The following is a 22,384-nucleotide window of genomic DNA, read 5'->3' as shown; positions in this document are numbered from 1 at the left end:
GTATATAATGATACAATGTATAATATGATGCATATAACGATACAATGTATAATGGAATGTATATAATGATACAATGTATAATATGATGCATATAACGATACAATGTATAATGGGATGTATATAATGATACAATGTATAATAGGATGTATATAGTGATACAATGTATAATAGGATGTATGTAATGATACAATGTATAATAGGATGTATAAAATGATACAATGTATAATAGGATGTATATAATGATACAATGTATAATAGGATGTATATAATGATACAATGTATAATTCGATGTATGTAATGATACAATGTATAATGGAATGTACATAATGATACAATGTATAATATGATGTATATAATGATACAATGTATATCAAGATGTATATAATGATACAATGTATAATAGGATGTATATAATGATACAATGTATAATAGGATGTATATAATTATACAATGTAAAATGGGATGTATATAATGATACAATGTATAATAGGATGTATATAATGATACAATGTATAATATAGTGTGTGTGTGTGTGTGTGTGTGTGTGTGTGTGTGTATAATGATACAATGTATAATGGAATGTACATAATGATACAATGTATAATATGATGTATATAATGATACAATGTATAATAAGATGTATTTAATGATAAAATGTATAATAGGATGTATATAATGATACAATGTATAATAGGTGTATATAATGATACAATGTATAATAGGATGTATGTAACGATACAATGTATAATGGGATGTATGTAATGATACAATGTATAATAGGATGTATATAACGATACAATGTATAATGTGATGTATATAACGATACAATGTATAATAGGATGTATATAACGATACAACGTATAATAGGATGTATATAATGATACAATGTATAATAGGATGTATATAATGATACAATGTATAATAGGATGTATATAATGATACAATGTATATTAAGATGTATATAATGATAAAATGTATAATAGGATGTATATAATGATACAATGTATAATAGGTGTATATAATGATACAATGTATAATAGGATGTATGTAATGATACAATGTATAATGGGATGTATGTAATTATACAATGTATAATAGGATGTATATAACGATACATTGTATAATGTGATGTATATAACGATACAATGTATAATAGGATGTATATAACGATACAATGTATAATAGGATGTATATAATGATACAATGTATAATAGGATGTATATAATGATACAATGTATAATATGGTGTGTGTGTGTGTGTGTGTGTGTGTGTGTGTGTGTGTGTGTGTGTGTGTGTGTGTATAATGATACAATGTATAATGGAATGTACATAATGATACAATGTATAATATGATGTATATAATGATAAAATGTATAATAGGATGTATATAATGATACAATGTATAATAGGTGTATATAATGATACAATGTATAATAGGATGTATGTAATGATACAATGTATAATGGGATGTATGTAATGATACAATGTATAATAGGATGTATATAACGATACAATGTATAATGTGATGTATATAACGATACAATGTATAATAGGATGTATATAACGATACAATATATAATAGGATGTATATAATGATACAATGTATAATGGGATGTATATAATGATACAATGTATAATATGATGTATATAATGATACAATGTATCTCTCTCCTCCATTCATAGAGAGAGAAAAAACAAGGTGCCGGTCTGTACAGTGACTGGTCACTGTGATAGCCAGTCAGAGGCTATCACAGCGATCATGTGTCCTGGAATCGGATCCCGGTTCCAGATCATTAGAACAGGACCCGGTGCTCTCAGTGACACAAAGACAGGTACGCAAATATGCTTCCCCTCGGTAAAAAGTCCAGTTCTGTTTGACGTATTTGTGTGATGTCGGCGTCAAGGGGTTAAAGGCCAAAAAAAAATGAATGCCCTTAAAAGTTGTGTTTTTGAGGTCCAGTGTGCATGAGACCTGAAAGGAAAAATAAACTGTAACTGCTGTAACGGCTTAAAAAGTGTTATCTGTAATGCAGCTGTAATTTTTCTAGTCAAGTCCATCTAAATCTGCTAGTCCTTCTAACGCCACCCTACCCCAAGAATGACAATGCTGCTGTCCAAAGATGGCTCCATTGCTTCTCCATCCAGAGTGGATACACTCTAAGACAGGAAGTGTGTTACTGGCCAGGTCATTAGGTGAAAATAAAGAAAAAAAGCTTAAAAAGAAAACTAATTGGCAGTTGCTAGAAGATTTGAGTCCCCATATAGTCCTGCACAGCCAGACATCACACATCTTCACAAAAGCTCACATCCAGAGTCAGAAATCAGTACTTGAGATTTGGTTTTGTTGTTTTATTTGGGGGATTTTGAACTGGGTTAGGGGTGTACAGGATGCCCAAGGGTACTGATCAACTTAGGACAACTTCCAGGAACTATCTACAAGCCTTCTCTGCAGCACAGTCTCAGTTGGAGAGCTAGCCAGTGTCTCCTTAGTGTACCATCCCAGACCCTAGATGAACTCCTCTTCACCCAGCAATCTGGAGGTATCCCTGAACAGAGGGTCCAGTTCCTGTCCCTTTAAGAGTTGAACAATCACCGGTAGGAGGCTAATATGGTTTCCCACCAGAGTTCTCCTTACCCCTGTCCTCCCACGGGGTGCAGGGGTATTCACTCAGATCCACTCCTATACCGCTTGTGGGTTGGCTGCTGCTGCCAGACCTAGCAGCTGGGCCACTCCTTCCCTGCCATACAGGTGGTCCTCTCTCAGGGGGCCGGTAAGCTCTGAGCTTTCCTCCATTCCAGCTCCAGGCCTGCAGGTAGGCTCCATCCCACTGGGCCTCCTTGCAACCTGCTTCCTTCAGCCTCACATCTTCCACACCAACTCTCCCTCCAACTCTCCTGCAACTGAGCAGGCTCCAACACTTTTAAGAGTTTCCAGCCCCTTGCCGGCCTTCTGATTGGCTAGGACCCCTCAAGAGTGCAGCCAGCCACTCCTCAGATCCACCCACTGCTTCTAAGGCCTTCCTCCAAAGGCCCTAGAGCAGGGGGAAATTCCAGAGGGACTGGCCTTCAGAGCCTCTCAGCCCTGGCCACAATTTGACCTCTCTCCGGCTATTACACCTGAGCTGCTGCTCAGCCCGTCTTACCATTTGGAGTCTAGCTCCTGCTAGTTAAACTAGGAGTGTGCTACATTTACACTAATGCAGTCTTATCTAAGGATTTGTAAGCTGCAATATATTAAAATGTTTTGCTTTTTAGTTTTAATACCATTTTAATCAAATTAATGTGTGGTGTGTCCAGCAATAGCCTTTAAAACATCATAAGTAAGAATGGGTCAACTTGCTCACAGTTTTTAAGGAACTTGGCAGGTAGGTTGTTTCATGCATCTAAAAAAACCAACCACAGTCTTTTTATATTTTTTAATCTGTCCCAGTTACTTCTGTCTCTTCATGTAAGCCCAGACAGTGTGAGATCAGGGTTCTCTAGGGGTGATGCCATCTCTTCCAGAACTCCATGTTCTTCTTTTTACTGAGGATATTTCTTAAAGGGATAGTTCACCTTCACCAAAGAACTGCCTATGCAGATAAGGGGGTGTCTGTGGATCAAACAAAACTGTGTGTCTCTGAATAAAGTTGAATAATGTCCTTGCTATACGCATAGGCCATTTGCATACCTCAAGAAGCCTGACTGGAATACTCCCAAGACGTTGCTAAGTGAGGCCTATTCATTACCTCCACCATCACAGGAGTGATCTTTTTCTCTGATTAAGACCCCCTCACGTGCTCTCTCTCTTCCCTCATGTAGTAGGTCTGAGCTCAGCATCTGAGAGCACACTCCTGTGATGGTGGAGGTGAGCAGTAATGACTAGGCCTAGCTTAGCAATGTCCTGGACAGGGCGGACTGACAACTCATGAGGCCCCCGAGCTATAGGGGATCATGGGGCCCTGTGTCCTTGCCCAAACTCAAAAAAGCCTATGAAAAAGGTACCAGGGGCATCTCATGGGGCCCCCTACTGACCCCGGGCCCTCGAGCAGTGCCCGAGTTTCCAAATGGTCAGTCCACCCCTGGTCCTGGAAGTAGTCCAGTCAGGCTTCATGAGGTACGTAAATGGCCTACACCTATGGCAAGGGCATTATTCAAATTTAGTCAGAGCTGCACAGTATGTTTTTATCTACAGACGACCCTTATCTGCATAGGCAGTTTTTTGGTGAACTAACACTTCAAAACATTGGTTTGGGGTCATTGTCCTGCTGCAAAATAATTTTGGGACCCACCAGAAGTATCTCTGATGGTATGGCATGATGGGAAGGGGGCAAGAAGGATAAGTGTACTTTGTGTTTAAAATATAGTTATCCCTTAAAGCCCACACTTTTTTTTATTTGGTTTTAGATGGGTAAAACCTTCTGTCATAGAAATACAGAAAAGAGCTCCAGATCAAAACCAACTGAAAGTCTGAAATCATTGTAATTGTTGGTACAAAAAAAAAAAGTAATATATATAAATTCCCCTGATGAAGGGGGAATGGTGTTTCCCCCGAAACATGTTGCCTGTTTTTATATGACTTTATTACCAACAATTAAAAATATCTTGGACTCTTTTATCCAGTTTTGGTCTGGTGCTCCTTGTATTTTTCGGGCTTGATCTACTGTTGGGCGCCTAGCCAGGAAAGTTTTGCTGTTTGGGAGCCGTCTCACCAGAGCTTGTTTGAAGTTTTCCCTCATCTGACTACACGTGCATATCTAAAACCTCCCAGAACTCTTCAGAAAACCTAGCCTAACTCCAAAGAATAGCCTCTTCACTATTTGCTTTAACCGTCTCCCGCCCGCCATATAGTACAATGACGGGCGCAAGGTGGTTCTCTCGTTCTGGGAGGATGTCATACGACGTCCTCCCATTCTAGCCGCGCATGCGCAGCTCCGGGAGCGCGCAGCACGGCGATCGGCGGTGCGCTGTGTCCCTCGGACACAGCGGATCACCGATCAACAGAAAGAGCCGAAGATGTCGGCTCGGTCATGTGATCAGCTGTGTCCAATCACAGCTGATTGCATGTAAACAGGAAAATGCCGGTTATCTGCATTTCTCTCCTCACGAGCTGTCACGCTGACAGAGGAGAGTCTGTAATCAGCATTCCTCAGAGGGGACATCTACACTGATCATCAGGGCACTGATGATCAGTGTGCCCTGATGCTTTATGTAGCCCCAGCAGTGCCACCTGTCAGTGTCCATCAGTGCCAGCTGTCAGTGCTCATCAATGCCACCTGCCAGTGCCACATCAGTGCCACATTTCAGTGCCTACCAGTGCACATCAATGCCACATATCAGTGCCCATCTGAGCTGCTTTTCAGTGCCACCTATCAGTGCCAGTCAGTGCCGCCTATCAGTGCCCATCAGTGTTGCCTATGAGTGCCAGTCAGTGCCACCTAACAGTGCCAGTCAGTGCCGCCTATCAGTGCTGCCTATCAGTGCCATATATGAGTGCTGCCTTTCAGTGCCCATCAGTGATAGCTGTCAATGCCAATCAGTGCCACCTACCAGTGCCTCCTCATCAGTGCCCATCAATGCCACCTATCAGTGTCCATCAGTGCAGCCTATCAGTGCCCATCACTGCAGCCTCATTAGTGCACATCAGTGAAGGATAAAAATCACTTATTTACAAAATTTTATAACAAAAACTAAGAAAAAACTTTTTTTTTTTTAATTTTCAGTTTTTGGTTTGTTTAAGAAAAAATAAAAAAAACCCGAGGTGATTAAATACCACCAAAATAAAACTCTATCTGTCACAAAAAATGATAAAAATTTCATATGGGTACAATGTTGTATGACCGCGCAATTGTCATTCAAAGTGTGACAGCTCTGAAAGATGGAAATTGGCCTGGGCAGGAAGGGGGTATAAGTGCCCTGTAGGCAGGAAGGGGGTATAAGTGCCCTGTAGGCAGGAAGGGGGTATAAGTGCCCTGTAGGCGAGGGGTTAACCCCTTTAACCCCGCACTAGCGAGCAGCTACATCTTGAAAGCAACATGTGGTATAAAATCATTCCTGCCATGGCTGAGAAGCAAAGCATCACAGCTATGACATATGCAAGAACCGGTCTACTGCCTCTGCAGCTAAATGGGGGAAGTGGTTGGGGAGTGGTAAAAGCACTTTGGGGGTTTTACAGCCTCCAGCCGCTAGTGTGAACGAGCCCTTTGTGTACAGTTGTGCTGAAAAGTTTGCATCCCCTTGGAGAATTGGTAATACACTGTACAGTATGCACCTCTTTTAAGGAAAACATGAGTGAGCCGGCAAAACGCATTTCTTTTATTTCTTATGGAATTAATATTCTTTAACTGTAGGTCATAACAGAATGGCCCAATCATAAATTAAAACATGGCAATCAGTAAACCAATGAATGCCTCCTGTTCAAAAGTCTGCATTCCCTTAGTTCTTAATCCTGTGTATTGCCCCCTTTAGCATCCATGACAGCGTGCCATCTTTTGTAATAGTTGTCTATGAGGCCCCAAATTATTGCTGGTGGTGGAGCTGCCCATTCTTCTTGGCAAAATGCCTCCAGGTCATGCAAAGTCTTTGGTTGTCTTGCATGAACCACACGTTTGAGATCGCCCCAGAGTGGCTCCATGGTATTAAGGTCAGGAGGCTGTGATGGCCACTCCAGAACCTTCACCTTTTTCGGCTGTAACCACTGGAGGGTCAACTTGGCCTTGTGCTTAGGGTCATTGTCGTGCTGGAAAGCCTAAGAGCAACCCATACGCAGATTTTGTGCAGGAGAATGCAAATTGCCTACCAGTATTTCTGATAATGTGCTGTATTCATCTTGTCATTAATATTCCCAAGATTCCCCGTGCCTTTAGAGCTCACACAAGCCCAAAACATCAGTGAGCCACCACCATGCTTCACAGTGACGATGGTTTTCCTTATCAAGTAAAAGATGAAAGTGAGCGCTAGATGGAAAGCTGCTGTACGCCAAAAGGTACCAATAAACCTACAAAAAGTATACAAGGAAAAGGGAGCAACGCTAAGAGCAATAGAAATAACTCTAATGTACACAGATAAGCATATAAATGACAGACAACACATAAAATAAGTGACTGTCGTGTGTCAAAACAACGTGCTAGAAAAGCCTTTAAAAATAGCAGGATGATGATCAAAAACGTGCGTCTTCCGGTGATCAAATGTTTGAATTACACACTCACCAAATGCATCATTCAAATATGCATGTAGAAGATAATAATCATCTCCAGGTATCCAAGTGAGATCATCTTAGGGTTGGATATAGCATCTCAAGGTCACCAACTAGGCACATCTGTCCGTCCATGCTCCCCTGTGGATCATGTACTTATAGACTAGAACACCTCTCAGCTGTCTTCCCTGGTGGCTCTGCGGATGGTGGACTCAACAAGGGTCCCAAGAAAGAAAGCCAGGATGGTGTGATATCGTTTTTAAACGAAAACTTATTGATCCAAAATAAGACAAAAATGAGCAAACAAATAAAACTGACCATGAGTGGTATTCAAAGATGGCCGCCGACCCATGCGGCGGGGTGATGCATGTGTCAGCTGACACACTCCCTATGAATACGTGCATTTAGCATGAAACGCGTAAGGGTAAGAGCAGCACACCCCAGACATCACGACGCCACATGGGTCGGCGGCCATCTTTGAATACCACTGGAGTCCTTATATCCAGGGGCGCACTGACAACTCATGGGGGCCCCGGGCATTAGTGGATCATGGGGCCCCTGTGTCCTTGCCCAAATTCAAAAAACCTATGAAAAAGGTACCAGGGGCATCTCATGGGGCCCCCTACTGACCCCGGGCCCTCGGGCAGTGCCCGAGTTTCCAAATGGTCAGTCCGCCCCTGTTTCACAGAATACCTGCTTAGAGGGTCCTAAAGATCTCAGAGGAGAAATTTTGGATGAGGCTTAATAAGAAAACAGCTTGAGAAGGAGATTTGCCTGCCGGGATTGTTGAGGATCCAGGGTGATCCTGAAGGCTTTCTGGCCCTTAGGGGTCGCAGAAAGGAGGTGAGGAGGCACTACAGCTGGAGTGGAAAAGTGTGTTGGCACTCACACGATTTAGCACGAATTGCACATTGCATGTGTATGTTGTATCACTTACATACTCATATTTACTGGACTTATTTTGATTCATTTCTGAGATTTGAAGTTGCACTATCACGTTATGTCTTTGTATACAGTTGCAAGAAAAAGTATGTGAACCCCTTGGGATTACATGGAGTTTTGCATGAATTGGGCATAAAATGTGCTCTGAACGTCATCTAAGTCACAACAATAGAAGAACACAGTCTGCTGAACATAATACTACACAAACATTAGATGTTGCCATGGTTTAATTGCACATAACATGTAAACATTCACAGTGCAGGGAGGAAAAAGTATGTGAGGCCCTAGCTTAATGACTTCTCCCAGAGCTAATTGGAGCCAGGAGTGAGCCAACCTTGACTCCAATCAGTGTGATGATATTGGATGTGTTGCTGACAGCTGTCCTGCCCTTAAAAAACACACACCTGTTTTGGGTTTACTGGTATCAAGAAGTACTGTCTGATGTGAACCATGCCTTGCAGAAAAGAGCTCTCAGAAGACCTACGATCAAGAATTGTTGACTTGCATGAAGCTGGAAAGGGTTACAAAAGTATCTCCAAAAGCCTTGATGTTCATGTGTCCACGGTAAGACAGACTGTCTACAAATGGAGAAAGTTTAGCACTGTTGCTACTCTCCCTAGGCGTGGTCGTCCTGTAAAAATGACTGCAAGAGCACAGCGCAGAATGCTGCATGAGGTAAAGAAGAATCCCAGAGTGTCAGCTAAAGACCTACAGAAATCTCTGGCACATGCTAACATTTTTGTTGACACATCTACAATAAGGAAAACATTAAACAAGAATGGAGTACATGGGAGGACACCACGGAGGAAGCCATTGCTGGCCAAAAAGAAGATTGCAGCACGTTTGAAGTTTGCAAAAGAGCACCTGGATGTTCCACAGCACTACTGGCAAAATATACTGTGGACAGATGAAACCAAGATTGAGTTGTTTGGGAAGAACACACAACACTATGTGTGGAGAAAAAAAGGCACAGCACACCAACATCAAAACCTCATCCCCACTGTAAAACATGGCGGAGGGAGCATCATGGTTTGGGGCTGCTTTGCTGCCTCAGGGCCTGGACGGATTGTTGTCATTGATGGGAAAATGAATTCCAGAGTTTATCAAGAAATTTTGCAGGAAAACGTACGACCATCTGTCCGCCAACTGAAGCTCCGCAGAGGATGGGTGATGCAACAGGACAATGACCCAAAGCATACCAGTAATTCAACAAAACAATGGCTGCAACAGCACAGAATACGCCTTCTGGAGTGGCCCAGTCAGAGTCCTGACCTCACCCCGATTGAAATGCTGTGGCATGACCTTAAGAGAGCGATTCACACCAGACATCCCAAGAATATTGCTACACTAAAACAGTTTTGTGAAGTGGTCCAAAATGACTCCAGATCGTTGTGCAGGTCTGATCTGCAACTACAGGAAACGTTTGGTTGAGGTTATTGCTGCCAAAGGAGGGTCAACCAGTTATTAAGTCCAAAGGTTCACATACTTTTTCCTCCCTGCACTGTGAATGTTTACATGTTATGTGCAATTAAACCATGGCAACATCTAATGTTTGTGTAGTATTATGTTCAGCAGACTGTGTTCTTCTATTGTTGTGACTTAGCTGACGATCAGAGCACATTTTATGCCCAATTCATGCAAAACTCCACGTAATCCCAAGGGGTTCACATACTTTTTCTTGCAACTGTATATTGTCGAGTCATTTGTTGGCACTTTTTTTGGTCACCCTGTCACTTTATGATTTATCACACTAGTTTATGTGGTTTTTTTGAATATCACTATTCACATTAGGACTTGACTTGCCTATGATACACTATTAATGGTGGTTTAGTATGGAAGCGCTACACTATTTTGTGTATTATTCATTTCACTGTTTTGGTATCAGTTTGAGTGTTAGCAGCTGTAGGGTAGGGTTTGGTGTCCATAGCAGCGCAGGAGGATTTTCGTTGCATAATATCCTAAGGGGGCAGCGCTACATAATGCTACATTAAATGTCAGAGACTTTAAGCATGCAACAGGAGATGATCAGAGACTGCAAATATGCTTCGGGGGTATTGGAGACAGGGGGGCATGCTTCAGACCTGTTACATAAGACTGCCCTACTGCTATTACCATCTATCTATCCATTCAGTCGTATCTGACCCTTGGAGATTGCATGGACCGTCACTCGTAAGCAGGGGCGGACTGACAACTCATGGTGCCCCCGGGCAATAGGGGATCATGGGGCCCCTATGTCATCGCCCACACCCAAAAAAGCCTATGAAAGGTACCAGGGGCATCTCATGGGGCCCCCTACTGACCCCGGGCAGTGCCCAAATGGTCAGTCCGCCCCTGCTCGTAAGCAACTTTTTTCCATGAATTCTCTTAGCAACTAATTTACAGGGTAGGTTGCCAGGTCTTTCCCCAACCCCCACCATGCAGGAGATCCCACATGGCCAGGGATGAAACTAGGACAATTTTGGACAGGAGCCAATTAACCTACCAGCATGTCTTTGGAGTGTGGGAGGAAACTGGAGTACCCGGAGGAAACCCACGCAAACTCCATGCAGGAGGTGTCATGGTCGGGAATCAAACCCATGACCCAATTACTGCAAAGCAGAAGTGCTAACCACTAAGCCACTGTGCTGCCCAGCTATTACAATACGCCCCCCAGAAAGGTCAATGCTTCTACATTTGTGCTTCATACAGCCCTCCTAAAAAATGTATTGTGCCACATTCACAAGATTCATCCAAAACATCAGAGGAAAAAAAAACAGGGATGAACAGCTAATAGTGAAAACATAATGTAAATGCCAAAGGGCCGCATGACACCCAGATTGGGCACCAGCAGCCTTACAAACACAATTTTGTGATGACATTTTATGTATTGTGTTCTGCATTACCCCCAAAGTGCCAGTAGATGGGGCAGTGCCTCTACGCCGGAGTGAGAAGAGATGTACAGTATCTGAATGAATCAAACAATTGCACAATTTTAAAAGTACATAACTCAAAAATACTTTGCACAAGGGATCCGTAAGTTGATTTATGTACTCTGGAACTCAACCTAGGTCATTTCCGCATTTTTTTGTCATGAACTGTTGGTTCACGCCATTTTATTTCCTGCTGATCTAATATGGGATCCGCCATGGTACCCTTTACATTTTTCCAATCCTTCCTAGTGCCTGTCTGTTCTTTTCCACAGCCAATCAGGGAGTCAGGGAGGTTTCTGTAACCAGACAGCCATGTGTCTAATGCAGGCTATAGACGGGTCGAAAACTGGCCATTTTTAAGAAAAAAAAATGAAAAATCGGTTGTTCAATAGGCCCACGTTACCACCAACTGTAAAAAAAATTGTCCGATTTTCGTCCTGTCTACGGCCGGCATTTAATTACTTCTGTCCCTTGCAGAGAGCTCCGCTATTATATTTGACATGAAAAAGTATTGCGGTTGCAACAATGTATCCATTTGTATCTATTTCGAATACAGCTGTTTTTATTCGGATACAAATGGATACATTGTTGCACCCGCAATACTTTTTCCGGCCGACCAATTAACCCATTAACGGTGCGAAAATCAGCCAATTTTTTTTTCGCCCGAAAAATCGGCCGATTTTCGACCCGTCTATGGCCTGCATAATACTCTAGTTGTACAGTAGTCACCTAAGTTGGATACTTTCCCTTGGTATTGCTCAGTGCATTGGGTATTGCTTTCAGTGCCATAAAGATATACTCACTGGCCACAGTGAGAACCTCCGGTTATTATTGTTGGTGCTCACAATAATTAGGGCTTATGTAAATTGTCTTTGTTTGGAAATCTATATTTATAGTGGTTGTGAACCCTTACATATATCCAGTGAAGTGATTGGCCTCAGGTGATACATAAATCCTCCTACATAAGTTGTACCTGTTTATCTGCAGCCCTCTCCCCGTTCAAAGCACACAGATCAAAAGCTATTTCTCAGCTCCAACATCCAAGGGGTGGGGATCTGATGTCACACACTGCACAGCATAGAGCAGGGAGATGAGTGTAATCTGAGACCTGAGTGGACGGAAAGGACACATCCTGGCTTTACACAGTCTCATAGAGAAACATTGAGGCTGTCAACTACCTTTCTGTGCTGGGAGGGGGGAGCAGGGCTGTCTCCCGAGATTCTGTACTGTCGGATCGGGATAACCTGCCAGGAGTGACTACTGCACATAGCAGAGGGAAGAGACAGAAGACAGGAATCACATTTGATGCTTTGGATTGAGGCTAGTACCCACTCTAGGGGGAAATGCTCTATTCATTTTTCATTTCAGTGGTTTACAACCACTTTAAAGCTGAACTCCATAAATGAATGAACTGCAGAGTTCCCCCCGACTGCAAGGATTGAATGCTCGCATAGTCTAAGGGTGCAGGGATAAGGTGGATCACTCACCTTACTCCTCGCTCCATCTCTGAGTCAGTCCCCCAGAATCATCACACACACTGGAGGGCTATTATCCCTGCATTGCTCACGAGGAGGCAAGCTTGTGACCGGGTTTTGAAATGGCTTAGATTGGTTGCAGCACTAAACTGGCTGCATGGATGGAGGGAGCCATAGCCAGGAATAAGGTAAGTATTCCACCTTACCCCTGCACCCCTAGACCAAACAAACCTTTAACACTTTCAGTGTGGGTGATGCACTGCAAAGGTAGATTTTTTCTGCTTCCTGTTGTTCAGCTATAAACACGGCACCACTGTAATGCATGTATTTGGATTTAGAGGTTGCTTTTACAGTACCTGAAACAAGAATTGACTGGTTGCATCCAAAAGCTAAGTAGCTCAAATGAAACCGAACACAAATAAATATAAGCAAACAGAAAAATCCTGCAACTTTAAACAGAAATGAAAAACAAAACAAAACAAAAAAAAAGCCCATCTGCATGAACCTATAAGTTTCTCATTAAACCACAGGTATGACGCAGGGTATGTCATCTATGGGTTATGAGATGGAAGTCATTTCAACAATCTTCAAGAATGAAAGCCACAAGCTCAGATATGACAGAGGAGACCATGATGATGTGACATGGAGGTCATTTCAAGAAGCTTCTGGAATGGAAGCCACAAGCTCAGATATGACATAGGAGACCATGATGATGTGACATGGAAGTAATTTCAAGAAGCTTCAGGAATGGATGCCAAAAGCTCAGGTTTGACATAAGAGACCAGGATGATATGACATGGAGGTCATTTCAAGAAGCTTCTAGAATGGAAGCCACAAGCTCAGATATGACATAGGAGACCAGGATGATGTGACATGGAGGTCATTTCAAGAAGCTTCTGGAAAGGAAGCCACAAGCTCAGATATGTCATAGGAGACCATAATGATGTGACATGGAAGTCATTTCAAGAAGCTTCAGGAATGGAAGCCAGAAGCTCAGATATGACATAGGAGACCATATTGATGTGACATGGAGGTCATTTCAGGAAGCTTCTGGGATGGAAGCCACAAGCTCAGATATGTCATAGGAGACCATAATGATGTGACATGGAAGTCATTTCAAGAAGCTTCAGGAATGGATGCCAAAAGCTCAGGTTTGACATAAGAGACCAGGATGATATGACATGGAGGTCATTTCAAGAAGCTTCTAGAATGGAAGCCACAAGCTCAGATATGACATAGGAGACCAGGATGATATGACATGGAGGTCATTTCAAGAAGCTTCTAGAATGGAAGCCACAAGCTCAGATATGACATAGGAGACCAGGATGATGTGACATTGAGGTCATTTCAAGAAGCTTCTGGAATGGAAGCCACAAGCTCAGATATGACAGAGGAGACCATGATGATGTGACATGGAGGTAATTTCAAGAAGCTTCTGGAATGGAAGCCACAAGCTCAGATATGACATAGGAGACCATAATGATGTGACATGGAGGTCATTTCAAGAAGCTTCTGGAATTGAAGCCACAAGCTCAGATATGACATAGGAGACCATGATGATGTGACATGGAGGTCATTTCAAGAAGCTTCTAGAATGGAAGCCACAAGCTCAGATATGACATAGGAGACCATGATGATGTGACATGGAGGGCATTTCAAGAAGCTTCTGGAATGGAAGCCACAAACTCAGATATGACATAGGAGACCATAATGATGTGACATGGACGTCATTTCAAGAAGCTTCAGGAATGGAAGCCACAAGCTCAGGTTTGACATAAGAGACCAGAATGATGTGACATGGAGGTCATTTCAAGAAGCTTCTGGAATGGAAGCCACAAGCTCAGATATGACATAGGAGACCATGATGATGTGACATGGAGGTCATTTCAAGAAGCTTCAGGAATGGAAGCCACAAGCTCAGGTTTGACATAAGAGACCAGGATGATGTGACATGGAGGTCATTTCAAGAAGCTTCAGGATTGGAGGTCACAGGAAAAGCTGTAAGTGTGCTGAATGGGTGGAACAATTAAGAAATGGTTAACATTCTTCCGTCAAATCTTGGAGGATGCTGAGTGAAGGTTGAATGCAAAAGCTGTAATGACATTGTCAAACTGCAGTGAATGGCACCAGTGTAGCACCCCTCTAGATAGCCAGGGGGAGCTAACTAGTTTTTTTTTCAGCTCGAAGGGCTGAGTAGTAGCCTGGACTGAGTCAGAGGGTCAGATTTAGGTCAGGGCTGAGAGGCTGTGTAGATCAGTTCCTTGATACCGCCCCCTGCTCTAGAAACTTGGAGAAAATTCTAGAAGCAGTGGGTAGGGGTGATGAGGGGCTGATCTGCATACTTAAGGGATCCTGACTAATTCCCAGGTAGGAGGCTTGGCATGGGGGCAGAACAGCCTTTAAGTATGACTGAGTCTGCTTAGATGGAATATGTGAGGAAGGCTGAGATGCAGGAGCCTGGGAGGGGGTCCAGCAGGAAGAGGCCTACCAACAGGCCAGGGACCTGGAAAGGAGGATCACTCAGCCTCATCAGTCACCGAAAAAAGGACTACCTGTGGAGCCAGGGAAGGAGCCAACCCAGCAGAAGGCCTGAAGGCAGCCACCAACCCAACCAGCTCACCGGAATGGACTGAGTGAGTAATACTGCACCACCTGAGCCAGACAAGGGCCACACAGAGGAATGCGGGACCCGCACAAATACCTGCAGCTGCAGCACCCACACAGAGGAATGCGGGACCCGAACAAATACCTGCAGCCGCAGCAGCCACACAGAGGAATGCGGGACCCGCACAAATACCTGCAGCCGCAGCACCCACACAGAGGGATGGGGGACCCGCGGGCAGGTGCCATTAATTCTAATGGCACTCTGCTCGCACTGGAAATCACAACTGTACTGGGAACCTCAGTTCCCGTGCGGACTGCGATTTTCAAAGAAGTGCTGGGACTTCCCGGGGCACGGGAGTCCATTCAAATGAATGGGCTCTCGTGCCCACTCAAATCGCAAGCCGCACGGCCGCACATATGTGAACCTGGCCTGAGGGTTAGACTTACAGTAAGTTCACAGGTAGGTTAGTGTTATGGGAAAGGTGAGTATTAGGGCAGGGATATTTTGAGTGAGACCTTGGGGTAGAATATCTCTCTTGAAGCATTCAGTGAAGAGCTGTCTGCTTATACCAGTGTGTATATACTGTAACCTAACCCTTTAGGCAGTTATCAGATTATTGTGTGGTATCTATGATTACCAGCGTCTGCCAGTGACATCACCCCAATGCAACCCCCTGTGTAAAAAAAAAAAAGCCATATTTCCTTCATCTTCGGTTACTAGTGCAAAACTGATCTTGACACTTCAAACAAAAAAAAGAAGAAAAAAAAAGAAGAATTTTAAGCTCATTACGCAGCTAAAATTCCTGATATCCGAACCAAAAAACATTATCAGAATTCATCGACGCTCAAAGCCAAACCTACATTTTTCCCTATAACAACTTCAACTGGAACCTTTGTGGACGTATGTTCGGGACGCCGCTTGTGGGAAATCAGTAGGAAGGATTTTGAGGTATATTCTTATTCTTCAAGAGGGTTAAAAAAAAGCCTCAAATATAAGAAAAAAAAAAAGTATGCTCTAAAACGGGTCTATTAAGAGATGATTGGAACCCCTTTGAGTGTTTATTAGATACATGGGGAGATGGGAAACACAGAACTTCTAAAATATATAAGATTCTCACTGAAATAAACACAGATATACTATAAGCAGGGGCGGACTGACCATTTGGAAACTCAGGCACTGCCCGAGGGCCCGGGGTCAGTAGGGGGCCCCATGAGATGCCCCTGGCACCTTTTTCATAGGCTTTTGTGAATTTGGGCAAGGACACAGGGGCCCCATGATCCACTATTGCCCGGGGCCCCCATGAGTTGTCAGTCCGCCCATGGAGATAAGGACTCCATATATTGAAAAATAAGAAAAAGATATAGGAGTAATAATAGATGTGGAAAAACAAAGGAAAATGTATAGAATATTCCACGGAAATATAAATATGCAGGAGGTAGAAATGAACTAGAAATGTTTGGCAAGATGGTAGATCACCCCGAGTGTGGCACATAGATTGAGTGGAGATAATTCACCTTTATGTTGGCGTGGATGTGGCGGTAGAGGCACAATGTATCACATATGGTGGTAGTGTCCTAAAATACAAGAGTATTGGGAGAAAATAGTAAGCTTGATTTAGAAAATTACAGAGATTGACATTCTATTGGACCCAGCGACTTGCCTTTTTCATAGTACCAAGCTTTCAGTCAAAAAATATAAAAAATACGGTCTATTGTTTTATTTGAATGCAGCAAAGGGATTGATACCCAAGTTTTGGAGGAGACAGGAGGCTGCGAAAATAAAAGATTGGGTTGACAGGGTGGATCAAATATATAAATTGGAGGAACTTTACCATACGAATGAAGATAAGATGGAGAGTCATCATATAAAATGGAACAAATGGGAGGAATTTAAAAAGTCAAAGTTAATTATAGAGTTTATGGGGGACTAACATAGAATATTATGGTTATATTTTCTTCTTCTTTTACAGGGATTAGGACCTCCAGAAAGGAATAGGAAAATGCAGAGCAGGGGGGGGGGGGGGGGAGAGATGGGTGGTGTATGGGTAGGTTGGGGGGTTGGTTGGGGGGGATGGGAAAGGTGAAATGATAAATATATGGATAATGTGTTAATGTTTTATAGTGTATGTTTTGCACAACGTGTTTATCTGAAAAATCAATAAACATTTAAATTAAAAAAATAAAAATAAAACAAGGGTCTCTAAACTTTCTAAACAAAGGGCCAGTTTGCTGCCCTTCAGACTTTAGGGGGGCCGGAATGTGACTGTTGGGAGTAGAAAAGGTCCTGACGTCAGTGGGAATAAACCTTCTTTGGTGTCATTGGGCAGCACAGTGGCTAAATGGTTAGCACTCCCGCCTGGCAGTACCAGGGTCATTGGTTCATATCCCAACCACGGCACCACCTGCCTGGAGTTTGCATGTTCTCCCTGTGCCTGCCTGGTTTTCCTCCGGGTACTCTGCTTTCCTCCCAGACTCCAAAGACATGATGGTAGGTGAATTGGCTCCTGTCTAAATTGGCCCTAGTATGTGTATGTATGAATGTGAGTTAGGGACCTTAGATTGTACGCCCCTTGAGGGATAGGGACCTTAGATTGTACGCCCCTTGAGGGTTAAGGACCTTAGATTGTACACCCCTTGAGGGTTAGGAACCTTAGATTGTACACCCCTTGAGGGTTAGGGACCTTAGATTGTACACCCCTTGAGGGTTCAGGACCTTAGATTGTACGCCTCTTGAGGGTTCGGGACCTTAGATTGTATGCCCCTTGAGGGTTAGGGACCTTAGATTGTACAGCCCTTGAGGGTTAGGGACTGATGTGAATGTACAATATATGTAAAGTGCTGCGTAAATTGACAGCGCTATATAAGTACCTGAAATAAATAATAATAAATAAATAATTGGGATCAATGGCACCCCGTAATTGGGATTATTTGTGCTCCCTCATTGGTGTCAGTGGAGGGAATTATGCTCCATTGGTGGTATCAGTGGATAAAACAGTGCCCCAAGGACCAAATAAAAGCAAGCAAAGGGCCGCATCCGGCCCCTGGGAAACAGTTTGGAGACCACTGCTCTAAAAGAAAGTAGTGGAAGATTTTTTCATGTTGGAAATCACATATCAGGAGTGAAGTATCGGCTGATTTGTGCTTATTTTTTTCCTCTTTTTTGGATGCAATTAAAAACACAAAAAGAAGCAACCTTCCTGGTAAGAGTACAATTATGGGGCCGCTAAGCAACTTTTTTTTTTTTTTTAGGTAAATCTGAGCTAAGTTTTAAGTAACAAAAAAACAAGAATTGTAAATGCATAAAATGGTAAATAGTGCGCGCTTTTATTTATGCGTGCTGATTACCTTTCTTCATAAAGCATCTTTGTGGCTGTTTGGTGAAACATTAAAACAAGCATTAAGAAGCACTTATTTTGAATCTCTGCTTAAAGGGTAATTATTCCCATTGATGAGCTTCTGCCAGTCTGAAGGAGAGACACAGGGGGCAAATGTATGTATTCATAGGGGCAGCCTTTTGGGGAACCATATTACAGATAAATCCATGTATGTTAGAAATGAACTTCTAGACGGTGGCAGTTTTGTGTAAGGGGGGCAGAAGGAAAACCACGTGTAGTCATAGATTGTGACGGGAGTGACTTTGGGTGGGGGGCGCATGGAACCCAGCTCACTTTGGAGAGCTGGGGAGGCCCCTGTCTCAGCTCCCCATATCCCTCTTATGTGTAAGTCACCCTGTGCCTGTTAGGGGTGCAGGGTGAAATGTCCTGATATTGCGTAGACATGTATAGGTGGGGGTTGTTCATTGTTTAATGCCATGTGGTTGTATCCCATTGTTCTATTGGGTGTCTTGCTTGGGAGCAAACTATTATGAGATGCATGTGTTTGTGTATTGGCTTGGCGGGGGGTGTTTCCGGCAGCGCTTCCCCCCGATGGGACTGCCTGCTGATGTGTTTTTTGTTACTGGGTATGTATTGCCCCGCCCTGTGTATATATCTTGTCTCTGTGTTAAAATAAAGGAGCCTATTTCCTGTATGGTCAGCGGTGGTGTCCGTGGATCTGTGTTCGGACAGGGAATCGGGAGTCTAACAGAAATACCCTAGTGCAGTCAGGGTCCGGTTCCATTACATAGGTGGAGGTGAAAGTTCACTTCAAGTTTTGTAACACAGGTTATACTTTAGTTTCAACTCGGTTTTGGGTGGTTTAGGATTATTTACAGTCATGGTTCGGCTAGGACCGAACTTTTTGTGATATGCTTGAATTTATCTGTTGATTCTTTTGGGCAGCATCCCAGACTGACTTTATACACTGTACCTGGGTATACAGTTATTTTATATTTTGTTTCCAAGTATAAAAAAAAAAATAAAAAAAATTTAAATGAAAAAAAAACCCCCATAAATGTCTAAGTATCTAAAAGAGGAGCGAAGGGAAGATGTGCAGTTGGTGGGGTAAAGCAACAGCTTTGTTGGTCTAAATTTGTCACTTTAAAAGTTGTCTCCAGTATTTTTAAATCTGCTTCTTGCATATGTAGCACTACACCCTTAGGAGTCGCTGAGTTTTGGGTCCCCCTATAGTCCTGCACAGTCAGGCAACACGTATTTTCTGCAACACTTGCACACTGGAAACAGTAGACAGTCCTTGAGCTTGTTTTTTTTTTTGTTTTACAAAGGGGTATTCCTCAGACCCCACATGAATCCTCTTCTTCACCCAGCTGCCTGAGGGAATCCCTGAGTAAGGGGACCCAGAAACTGCCACTGTAGTAGAGCAGCCCTAGCTGAGGAGCTAGTTGGGTTTGCCACCTGACTGCTTTCTCCTCCTATCTGGCCCAGGGGGTGTAGGATTAACACTCTCCTGTAAGCTTGTTAGGTTGGTGGCTGCCTTCAGGCCTTATGCTGGGCTGGCTCCTTTCCTGTTTCCCAGGCTGTCCTCTCTCAGGGGACAGTTGAGGCCAAGTGATCCTCTTTCCCAGTTCCTACCTGCAGGTAGGCCCCTCCCTGGGCCCCCTCCCAGGCTCCACACTCCAGCCTTCTCACTCCATCTTCTACCCAACACTGACCATTTCCTGATCAGCTCTCCCATACTTAAAGATTGTCCACACCCCATGCCAAGCCTCCTGCTTGGGGATTGGTCCCTTGAGTATGCAGATCAGCCCCTCCCTCACCCCACCCACTGCCTTCTAGGAACTTCTCAAGCTTCTAGAGCAGGAGAAGGTATCAGGGAACTGATCTGGTTCTCCCATACTTAAAGATTGTCTGCACCCCATGCCAAGCCTCCTGCTTGGGGATTGGTCCCTTGAGTATGCAGATCAGCCCCTCCCTCACCCCACCCACTGCCTTCTAGACACTTCTCAAGCTTCTAGAGCAGGAGGAGGTATCAGGGAACTGATCTGGTTCTCCCATACTTAAAGGTTGTTCGCATCCCATGCCAAGCCTTCTGCTTGGGGATTGGTCCCTTGAGTATGCAGATCAGCCCCTCCCTCACCCCGCTCACTGCCTTCTAGAAACTTCTCAAGCTTTTAGAGCAGGAGGAGATATCAGGGAACTGACCTGCAGAGCCCTCAGCCCTGACCTAGTTACCTGGTTGACTCATCCCAGGCTGCTATCCTACCTCTAACTAAAAACCTAGCTAGCCCCCCCCCAGCTAACTAGAGGGATGCTACACAAAAAAAAGTAGCAGGTGATCCTGCCATGAAGGTTCTTTTTCAGATACTTCCTGATCCACGATCCAGCTTTGGTTCTCTTCCTGATTTAATGCCATAATGTTGCAATGTCCTTCAAGCCACTTCTTGTGAGCCCGGGCTCTCACAGAAACACCCCCTGTGGTACATCTGTTTCTCCCTTACAGGACAGTGATCACATTTCAACAGAGAAGAGTAAGGACCCATGAGGTTACATGACCAGCCAAAAAATTGCTGTTTTTAGGCCTCTTTCACATGGGCTGTCTGTCTGTCCATTTTTTCGACCTGTGGTTTTATGGATTAAAATGGACAGAACTACATCCCTATGGGTGGGCGGATGTAAGTGGACTTGCAGCCATGTACATCTGCCCAACTCTGGATTTGTTTAGGTCCATTGGACCGGACATGGGTGGATATAGGCAGAAGTAATTCTCGCTACATCTGCCTACCTATAGGGAATAAATGAGGCACGGATGTCACTGTCTGTTAGTTTTAGTGTTACAATCTAATTTGCAGCTGATAATGAGATCTGCCAGCACAGTAGAGACAGGGTTAATTATGATAAACACAGCCACAGTCCCTCCATAAACGAAGAGACCCAAGTAGAATTTTTCAGTGCTGGAGTTGTCATAAATAAGCATCTGACATGGTAAGCAGCAGTTTTTTTCATATTTTTTTTAGTCCTGCTATGGGAATGAGAACATGTAACAAATATAGAGTAGGCATTGTCCCAATTTGGCTGAAATTGTGAAAATACACTTTAATGAGTTTCCAGAATGCTGAGATTAATGTTTTTTCTGTTCACCAGACATGTGGCTTTAGAAGAAGACGAGTGGAGGGTCTAGTGTTACTCCATTGTCTCCAGGTTTTTCTTGCTCAATCAAGAACAGCATTGGCTCGGCCAATGTTTCTCAACCAGGGTGCATAGGCACCCCAATGTGTCATCGCAGTTCATCAGGGTTGCCGTGCTGCATCCAGTATTTTCACACAGAATCAGGCTTTTCAGTGGGGCAGTTTAGCTACCCGTCAGTGTCATGGAAACATATGACCAGGGGCAGACTGACAACTCATGGGGCCCCCTGGGCAATAGGTAATCATGGGGACCCTGTGTCCTCGCCCACACTCAAACCACACCCAAAAAAGCCTATGAAAGGTACCAGGGGCATCTCATGGGGCCGCCTACTGACCCCAGGCCCACAGGCAGTGCCCGAGTGCCTAAATGGTCAGTCCGCCCCTTCATATGACACTAAGACTGGGGGGTGGGGGTGACTGAGGACTCTGATGTGAAATGGGGGAGTGAGGACTCTGTTTTGAAAGGGGGATGGGGACTGAGAACTTTGGTGTGAAGGGGAGGGGATATGAGGACTCTGATGTGAAAGGGAGGGATATGAGGACTCTGATGTGAAAGGGAGGGGGACTGATAACTCTGATGGAAAAGGGAGGGGGACTGAGGACTCTGTTGTAAATGGGAAGAGATATGAGGACTCTGATGTGAAAGGGAGGGGGACTGATAACTCTGATTTCAAAGGGAGCGGGACTGAGGACTCTGTTGTAAAAGGAAAGGGGACTGAGTACTCTGATGTGAAAGTGAGGGGAGTGAGGACTCTGA

Source organism: Staurois parvus, unplaced genomic scaffold, assembly GCF_062004578.1.
Source record: "Staurois parvus isolate SC_StPar_1 unplaced genomic scaffold, SC_StPar_1.0 ptg000095l, whole genome shotgun sequence".
NCBI lineage: Eukaryota > Metazoa > Chordata > Amphibia > Anura > Ranidae > Staurois > Staurois parvus.
Note: the sequence above shows the minus strand (reverse complement) of the source record.